Genomic DNA, 10,546 nt, shown 5'->3' with positions numbered 1-10,546 from the left:
ATCTGAAGTAATATCTGTACAGACATGCTAATCTTCCATGAATAAGGGTGATGTGGAAGAATATATGTACAACATTGTCTACATTTATAATAACAAAACTACAAAAACAACTCTCCCAAACAGACTGAATTTGGAGGCTACCCCTTCTCTGAATTGAGAACTCATTTCTACTGAGAAAAAGAAGCTGGAGGGCCTGAGACCCCTGACTTGGAAAAGTGTCGAAGAAGATGGGAGTGAAAATTGCTCACTCAGGTCTAACACAGGCTAGCTAACTAACAACACACACACACACACACACACACACACACACACATCTCCTGATTTTGTTTCTATAAATTATAAATGTTTATGTTGGGCTGGTGGTAAGAAGCAATATATAGCTATTTCTCCCCAGTTGGGTCAAACTGCATCAAGTTCAATATTACTTTTCCCATCTTTTGTCTATTTCCTATAAGGGTGAGTAGTTGAATTCCAGTCAGCCAGGATCCAGGAAGGGTTCCTGTGCTAGGTTGTCAGTATCAGCACCCCTTCAAGAAACAAAAGTAAGAAACAAAAACAAAAATAAAACAATATGGAGACAGCCAAGTGTTTTTTACCAATAGGTGGAAATCTGTGTAGTCATTACAGAGGGGAGAAAGAAGTTCAAGAGGTTTACTGTAAATCATGGTGACTATAGTCAATAAAAATCATATATTATATATTTGAAATTTGTTAAGATAATTGATTTTTAAGTGTTATCACAACAAAATTATAAGCATATGAGGTAATGCATGTATTAAATAGCTTGATTTGGCCATTCCAAATAGATATCTGTGTATGTGTGTGTGTGTGTATATATATATATATCTGGAAGCTTCATGTTGTGCATCATAAATACGTACAATATTTTGTGTTAGATAAATAGGCATATAAAATTTTAATAAAAAGAATAGATCTATGTGATCTGATATAAAAGGATTAATGTGATCTATGATTCAGTGAAAATAGGTGCCACAGAAAATTTTATCTAACGTAAATGAAAAAAACACAAAAATCACACAGATGAACTTATTCTTTCTTTAGACAACTAGGTATATTATAAGAAAGCTGGGTAACATTGTGGAGTGTATTCATCTTTGGTCTTAATGATTTCTCTGTTACTCCAAATGAAGTTTTCACATTTTGGAATCATTTCAACCACCCTCAGCTTCTATCCTTGTTAGATGGAGGAGAGCAGTTATCCTCACTCCTTCACAAAATAATCCTCTAATCCTCTCTGGGCTAAAAAATGAAACTATGAGAGATGTGTTCTTTGTCCTGCATCTTGCAGAACTTTGCATCAATGAGGGTTAACCAGACATGGGTCCCAGGTGATTTCCCGCTCTGCATCCAACACAAAGCAGTATGGGTCACTACCCCTTTTCATGTTAGTGTGCATTTGTTGAGACCTCACCAATGCCAGCACTGATGCTTTGATTTCTTCTCATTCTTGCTTTACAGAATAAGAAAACTGGAACTTAGAGAGGTCAAAGACATGCCCTAGCTCCACACACTGACAAGGAGGCTATCTTCCCTAGAACCTGTTAAAAGGTTACTATTCCAGTATGTTGATATTCCACATTTTCTTTGTCCATTTATCCACTAATGGACATTTAGAATCAGACATTTAGAACCTTATTCCCAAGAAGGTCAGACTCTCTCACCTTTTTGGGAATAAGTGCGTGCAGTACAGGTGGATTCTGTGCTGACCTACAGGACACTCTGACCACTACATGGTACCCAGTGAGTCAGTGGTTTCCAGAAAGACATTTTCTCACTCAGTTACTAGTACATATCCCAGTGTTCAAGAAATGATTTGGACTCTGGAAAGTATAATTTCTCTTGGAGGAAGTAATTTTTTCAGGATCCTAAGTGGAACCCACTACCACCAGGAGTCCGAGCAGATACTGCAGCTCCAAAAACAAAACTGCTAAGAGCAACTTCACCAGAAAAGTACTTTATTGTTCCTGGATAGATTGTTTCTTCTAGAGATAAAAGTTCCATATCTCTAATTCCAAGGACCTTTTACAAAATGATCTCCATATGCCGTCCATTGAAGAAAGGGTCTGTAAACAAATTCTCTACCTCCTTCTTCCTCATTCTCTCTGTCTGAGATTTTGTACTCTTTGACCAACATCTCTGGAATCTACCCCACCCTCCATCAGTGCTTGGTTACACCATTCTACTTTCTACTTCTATGAATTCAACTTTCTTGGATTCCACTCATAATTGAGATCTTGTAGTGTTTGTCTTTCTGGGTACAGCTTATTTCACTTAGCATAATGTCCTCCATGTTCATCTATGCTGTTTCAGATGACCAGATTTACTTCTTTATTAAGACAGTATTCAGCTAAGTGCAGTGATGCATGCCTATAATCCCATTGACTTGTGAGGCCTAGACAGGAGAATGGCAAGTACAAGGCTAGCCTGGCAACTTAGTAAAATCTTGTCTTAAAATTGAAAATAAAGAGACTGGGATACAGCTCAGTGGAGAGTGCACCTGGGTTCAATCCCCAGTACCACACATACACTTAAAAAGGTTACATATTCCAGTATGTAGATATGCCACATTTTCTTTGTCCCTTTATCCATTGATGGACATTTAGAATCAGTCAACATTTTGCCTATTATAATAATGCAATTTTGAAATTGTGGTGCAGATATTTCTTTGACATAGCCTTTACATATTCTGGATAAAATTCCTTTATCAAATAGGTGTTTCTCTGTTTGTTAATGGATGGATATTTTTCTATTTTATTTATTTTAAATTTACAGATAAAATTTTATGTATTTATTGCATAAATGTTTGTTTTGGGGAGGTGGGTACTGGTAACTGAACCCAGGTGTGCTTTACCCAACTTCTTCTTATTATTATTATTTTGTTTGATACACTAAGTTGCTTAGGGCCTTCCTAAGTTGTTGAGCTTGCCCTCAAACTTGTGATCCTCTTGTCTCAGCCTCCTGAGCTGTAGGGATTGCAGTTGTGCACCACCAAACCTAGCTTGTTCTGAATTATATCTACATTGTGAAATGACCAAATCAAGCTAATTAATGTGTATTATAGGATTTGTCTATTTTTGCATATAATTATCTGATAATTATATTTAAATCTAATAATTATCATAATTTACCTGACTGCTTTTGTTTCACAAAATTTTTGAGATTCATTAATATTATTGTCAATAGAAATAGTTGTTTTTTTTAATTGCTGAATATGAATACACTGCAGTGTGCTCATCCATTCTCCTGTTGGACACCTGTCCAACTATTTTCATTGAAATTGTTGTGAATAAGGCTTCAATGAACCTCCACCATTGGGTATATATCTAAGATTAGTATTGTGAGGCACTGGGTAGACATCTGATTTAGTTTATAAGAAATTGGCAAATGTCTCTCCAGGGTGGCCTTATATTTAACACTTCGACCAGTAGTATGTGAGTTTTAGTTGTTCTCAGCAACCTGGTCAATGCTTACTTTTGCCACAGGTTTTCTTTCTTTCTTTTTTTTGTTTTATTTTTTGTTCTTTTTAGTTATATATGACAATAAAATCCACTTTGATATAATTATACAATTATATCTTATTCTAATTAAAATCTTATGTCTTATTCTAATTAAAACCCATTCTTGTGGTTGCACATGATGGTGGAATTCACTGTGGTGTTTTCATATATGTACATAGGAAAATTATGTCAAATTTATTTTACTGTCTTTCCTTTTCTTATCCTCTTTCTCTTCCCTCCATTCCCCTATGTTGAATTGATTGAACTTGTATTCTTCCCCTTGCCCCACTTATTGTGGGTTAAACTTCCACATATCAGTGAAAACATTCAACCTTTGGTTTTAAATTTTATCTACTCTGTTGGAAATAGAATGTTGTCTCATTGCAATCTTGAACAGTTTTTAAGAAAACTTGAACATCCTTCAAACGATGAGAAGTGAACCCAGAGCCCCCTAAATCCTAACAAGGCAAGAAGATTTATCTGAATTTATTTGAAGTTGTATGAGTATATTCCTGGCATACATATAGCTAATTTGATCAATTTGGGAACATAATTTACTCATGTTAACTCTATCTTTGTTTTCTACATGTCTGCTTACTAACCATAATGATTTTATGATTAATTTTATAACCTGGCTCAGAGAGTAAGGAAAGAAGTGAGGGTTACATGTGCATCAAATCCTTGAATAAATATTTTCTTAATCAATCAAGACTTCTGGAAGGATTTTATCTTTGACCCCACAATAAAGCAATTTTAAATTAGCTTTATGATAAACTTATGTTTTATTTATTTAATTTAATCACTCTCAACAATCTATAAGGAAAGGATAATTTTATTCCCAATTCTGAAATGATGAAACTGAAACACAGGAGGTCCTACTACCCTCCCAAGTTCCACTGCTGGAAAGTCACAGAAGGGCTTTGCTCTCCCAGCATGTTCTAAACTTCCCTGTTCACTGCTTTCTAAGTGTGGAGCAAGTGCTTACGGGCACACCTGAGGAAAGAATGCTGGCATATTTCAACAAAGATATTTCAAGACAAGGAGATAAGTAACTGTCTAGAGATGCTGAATTATGTTTCTAAGTGGAACAAAATCAGGAAGCAAAGGAAAAATTCATTATCTATTGAGATAAAAATTTGTTGCTTAAGTAGCTATTTTTGCCTTAAGTTGTAACTATTGCTTAGCTCCCTACCTGCCAAACATTAAGTGCCACCAATTCTGTGACAGTTGAATAATCCTTCTGCAGTTGCACCAACCCACCTGAGATCCAACATTACTCACTGAATGAAATTCATAAGGAGTCTATATCATTGTAAAATGCTTTTTTCAAATAATAAAAAAGTGTGGAATATATTGCCGAAAGGTAGGAAAATAAGGTGCAAATAAGGATATAATGTAGTGCCTTTATGGAAAAGTAAAAAATAAGAATCTTTCTATAAATTTGTTCTTAGATGCATGCATAAATTCTAGGATGAGTAATAAACTAACAATAGATGTATGAATAGACTGAGGACTAGGATTAAAAAAAAGTGTTTAGTTGTGTGGATCTTCCTGTATTTGTGGATGAAATTCATTCACTATTATAAAAATTTGTTTAAATAAAAAATACTGAATAACAAAAATAACATAAAGTAAAAGTAAAAAGTGAGTTCCTCCAACAAAACTGTCATTCCTTTCCATTGTCAAATAAAGCTATTAATAGTTGGCTACAAGTTCTCCTAATCTTTCTCTATATAAAACATATGTTTATTTGTCAAAATACATGGACATAGCTAATTTATTCTGTCCCTCTTTTTTTTTCAGTACTGTGGAGTGAACCCAGGGTCACATGCATGCTAGGCAAGTACTCTACTGCTGATCTGAAGCCTCAGCCCATACTTGATTTTTAATAGGATTATGCTATGCTCCTTGATCTAGAATTTACTTTTTGTAATAAGAATGGTATACGCTGGGCCCCTCTCAATGTTTACATAGGTAACCTGTTTAAATCTTTCCCTACTGATAAATATTTAGGATTATTTAAAAACTTTTAAATATGTGAAGCATATACTATTCAGGCTTATGTTACTACTTTTGTAGCACGAAAGTAGATTTGCTGGGTTCAAGAATATGATCATTCTAAAAAACAATGAACATTTCCCAAATACTAGACCAAAAAATTGCATAAAATTCAAGGCAAACAAAAAGCCCATTTCTCAATTCTCACCAGCCATAAATATCATCAATTCTTCACACTTTGACAAATGACATAGTTAAAATGAAAAAAAAAATCTTATTTAACTTGCCTCTACTAGATTATGGATGAGCTGAGTATCCTCTCCTTCTGCTCACATTCTTAGGACAAAGTCATGAGGGGAATAAATTCATGAGGGGGGATCTATGGAGAGAGGATAGCTTCCTTGTTGGCTGTTTGATTCACAAATGTTTACAGGTTGAAGGAGAAGAAGATACAAGAGACATCAGTAACCACTGAGATAGAGGTTGAGAGCTGAAATGCTTTGCAGGGAAGTATAAATGCATGCACAAGGAGATTTGTAGAGAGTAGTGAGGATTTGGGTAACAGAAAATCTACCTCTTATGTAAAGAAATTCACATTCTATAAAGTATTTAACCTATGCAGACTGAAAAGGACTTTTTGGTGCATGAGAGATGGCCCAAAGTTGCTACCCCTGATCTAAAATAATACATATTGCCCAAAATATACATCAAGTTATCACATTTTTGCTGATTTAGGGAAAAAAGCCTTATGTTCAAATTTCTAATTTTCAACTTTTGTTTTGTCTTTTCCTTTACTTTTAAGATTTAATACAAAATTTAATTTTTAGAAAACATGTAAAGTGCTTTTGTTCTTAACTAGACCTAAAAAGAAAGTTCAAGTAAGAGCAATCATGAATCTTCCAGGGAGCAAATATTAGGAATTTTTTTTTTTTACTTTAGCATTTAGACATATTCTGAGTACAATCATTGATTTTTTAAAAAAATATTTATTATATTTAGTAGCCCACATTGTATAAAAACAGTGGGTATCTGCCGCAGTCTGGCTGGGCACAAATCACGAGCCACTCAAGCAGGAACAAACTTTATTTCCCGAACTCCCCTGAACGCACCCACGTGGCCCTTCCAGGAACACCACACACCAACCGGAACTCCCTCCACCAGAACTTCACCAACCAAGGGAACTCCCCAGGAATCCCGCAAGAACTCCAAAGGGGTCTATATACAATTGAATACACAGCCTGTTTCAATCCAGGATCATCCAGTCACAGCAATTATACACAGTTTAACTTAATTATCATCATCTTAATGGCTCGCCTCTCAACCATTACTTCTGGCAAAATGCCAGGGGCCATTCCAACTGGCTGTGGCTCTCAACAGGTATCTGGTGACATTTTCATAATATACTGATGGATCACGTCCACCCTCTCTATTACCCTATCTTATCTCCTGTCCCCTTGGCACACTTTGCCTTTCCTAATAGCCCCCTTCTACTTCATGTTATCTGTCCCCACCCCTAGATTCCACATATGAAAGAAAACACATAATAATTGTCTTTCTGAGTCTAGCTTATTTCATTTAACATGATGATATTTAATTCCATTCATTTTCTTGCAAATGACAGTTTTTCATTTTTCTTTATGAGTGAATAATAATACCCCATTTTGTGTGTGTGTGTGTGTGTGTGTGTGTATATATATATATTACAATTTCTTTCTTTATTAATCCATTGGTGAGCATCTAGAATGATTCCATAACTTGGCTATCGTGAGTGTAATGCCACCATAAAATAAGAGTATGCAGGTATCTCTATTGTATGATTTGATTTCCTTGGGTATATACCCAGGAGTTGTATAATTATATCATATAATAGAGCTATTTTTCATTTGTTTGAGGAACCTCTATGATGTTTTCCATAATGGCTGTAGTAATATACATTCCCACCAACAGTGTATAAATGTTCCTCCCCCAACCCATCATTGCCTTTATTTGTTATTTTTTGTTTTCTTGATAATAATCATTCTGACTGAGGTGAGATGGAATCTCAATATAGTTTTGATTTGCATTCCCCTGATGGTTAAAGACATGGAGCATTTTTCATATAACTATTCGTCTTCTCTACTTATTCATTTGAGTGGTGTCTAATTAGCTCATTTGTTCATTTATTGATTGAATTATTTGTTCTTTTGGTGTTAAAATTATTTGAGTTATTTATATATTTTGAATGTTAATAATCTGTCAGATAAATAGTTGGTAAAGTTATTTTTCCATTCTGTAGACTGTCTCTTCACTCTGTTGATCATTTCTTTTGCTGTGCAGAAGATTTTTAATTTGATAATTTGTAATTCTTGCTATTATTTCCTGAGCTACCAGAGTCCTAGTCAGGAGTTGTTGTCTATACATATGTCTTGGAGTGTTTCTTTATGTTTTCCCCTCTATTTTCAAAATTTCAGATTTTACATTAAGGTTTTTGATCTATTTTGAACTCATTTTGTATAGGGGGAGAGATAGGCATCTAGTTTTAATTTTCTATTAGTAGATATCCAGTTTTCCCAGCTCTACTTGTTGAAGAGCCTCTTTTTTTCTTTAATATATGCTTTTGGTGATTTGTCAAGAATCAGATGGCCGTAGATGCATGAGTTTATTTTTGGCACTCTATTTGATCTCATTAATCTGTGTGATTATTTTTATGCTAATACCATGCTGTTTTGTTATGAAGAAAGAAATCAGACACTAGAAGATGGAAAGAACTCCCATGTTCTTGGATTGAGAGACTAAATGACTGTACCACTGAAAGCAATCTACAGGTTCAAAGCATAGTATAATGTAATGTGTTTTGAAATCAAATATTGTGATGTTTCAGAATTGTTCTTTTTGCTCAAGACTGCTTTGGCTCTTCAGGATCTTTCATGTTTCTATATGAATTTTAGAATTTTTTTCTGGTTCTGTTAAGTGTATTTTCTGTGTTTTGATGGGGATTGCACTGACACTTACACTGATATGGCCAGTTTAACAATATTGATTCTCCCAGTCCAAGAACATGGGAGGCCTTTCAATCTTCTGGCTTCTTCATTTTTTTTCTTCAATGTTTTGTAAATTCCACTGTAGAGACTTTCACCTCCTTAGTTATCAAAGTTTAGTATTTTTAGAAAAATATTCTTATTTATGGAATTTTCTTCACCCAATCAATATAATAAACAGGAGACAACATACAGATAATTTTCACTACTTCTACAACACAGAAGGAAAATCAAAAAAGATACAATAGAAATTAAGATCCAGGAAAATCTCCAATTATCTTCCTTTCCATCAGTTTCAGAGTGTCAGCTTGAAGTGTCAGCTGGAGGTACCAGCTTGGAGTGGGCTGTGTGTCATTGTCATGGGCAGGAGAAACTGTGCTATAATGAAGTCTGATGGAACAGGAAATCAGTTTCATTGCTCTGGTGATTTTCTTGGGCAAGGTTCATCAAATGAATAGGTGACAAGATCAGGGCGCAGTGCTATCATGCCTGATATCGGGGGGCTCTTCCTTTATGGGTCTTAGGTAAGGGCATTATGTCTGGTGAGGTTGATAAATGCCTGTGTCTGGTGTTCATGATATGATTTGGGATGGCCACATATCCAGAAACTCCAATTTCATTTTATATGTTGGCATGTATGAGTTATTGATCAATTTCTACCTTATGGTACCAGGCAGATGGTGGTTGTTTGTGTAAATAAGGTTTAGAGACATTCTACTTTTGCACTTGTACTCAAAATAAAATAGCTTATGGCAAACTATTGCTTTATAAAATGGAGTAACTCCGGGTTAGGAATAGCCTGAAAACTCTTGTACTATACATCATGGAGTATAGAGCACAGCCTGCTCTCCACACTACTCCTTTATACCCCATTTTATAAGTGAGGGTCATCACAGTGGTGGGGACTGCAGAATCATAAGTGACAAGTAAAGGGTCTTTTTCTAAAGAAAAGAAATAGCTTCATTGCAAGTCAGGCCAGCAGGGCTTAGAAAAGGAAGCTGAGCTTTGGGGCTTGTTCCTTATCATTTGCTTAGCACACTCAACTCTGAAGCCAGAGGGCATCAAGAGAAGTGGAATGTGATTCCTGAGGCCATTGTCTGTATACTGATATATGTGCTGACTCACTTTGTGTTATGCTGGTAGGAGGAAGACAGGGGAGCCACTTTAAAGAAAAATTATTATATGACACTTGTTTAAGCACAGTTATGAAGACTTTATTCAGGGTCATTAAGATAGCAATGGGTATTATGTGAAGGAGAGATATTGGGTTCAAATTCAAATATGAAATGGAAATTGATGGCCAAGGAGCAGGATTAGGGCCAATGGACAGATAATTAACAAGAAACATCAAGGATAAGGGGGATCCACTTGAATGGACCTAACAGGATCCTTGATGAACACAGGACAGGGAGATCTGACGGCATCTGGGAGAAGAAAGATAAAGAGAAAACTAAGATATAGAGGATGATCGGATATCAAACATTGGTGTTCTTGATAAACTTAGCATTATTCTTTACTAAAATTAGATTTTATTTTAAAAAGTGTACATGTATGGTTTGCAGAAGTTTCAGAACCTGACCCAAGTTTGGTCAAGCAGGGAATCTTTTTGACCATGAAGAATATGTGCTGCCTGCACCTGGCTGGGGCTCCTCATCTTCCTGCCCCATCAGCATCCAGGAAGGTAATTTTCCCTATGCCTCATGAGCCTGTCTTCCTTGATCATTTCTAGTAGACAAAAGCCCTTTGTATTCCCCATGAATCAATTTACTGTCAGACTTTGAAGCTTAAATCAGTGAAAATGCTACAGGGACAATCTCAGGTATTAAAATAATGAAATTCATTTATTCAACAATTCTAAAAACACACAGAAAACAATCTTAAAAAACAAAACAAAACACAGAAAGGAAACAGAAGCAGATAATCAAGACTTATCAATTCCTCCAAGCCCTCAAAAAAAAAAAAAAGAAATCTCAAAATATACTTTGAACATTCTGCTAAATCACTGACTCCACT

Source organism: Marmota flaviventris, chromosome 13 (genome assembly GCF_047511675.1).
Source record: "Marmota flaviventris isolate mMarFla1 chromosome 13, mMarFla1.hap1, whole genome shotgun sequence".
NCBI lineage: Eukaryota > Metazoa > Chordata > Mammalia > Rodentia > Sciuridae > Marmota > Marmota flaviventris.
Note: the sequence above shows the minus strand (reverse complement) of the source record.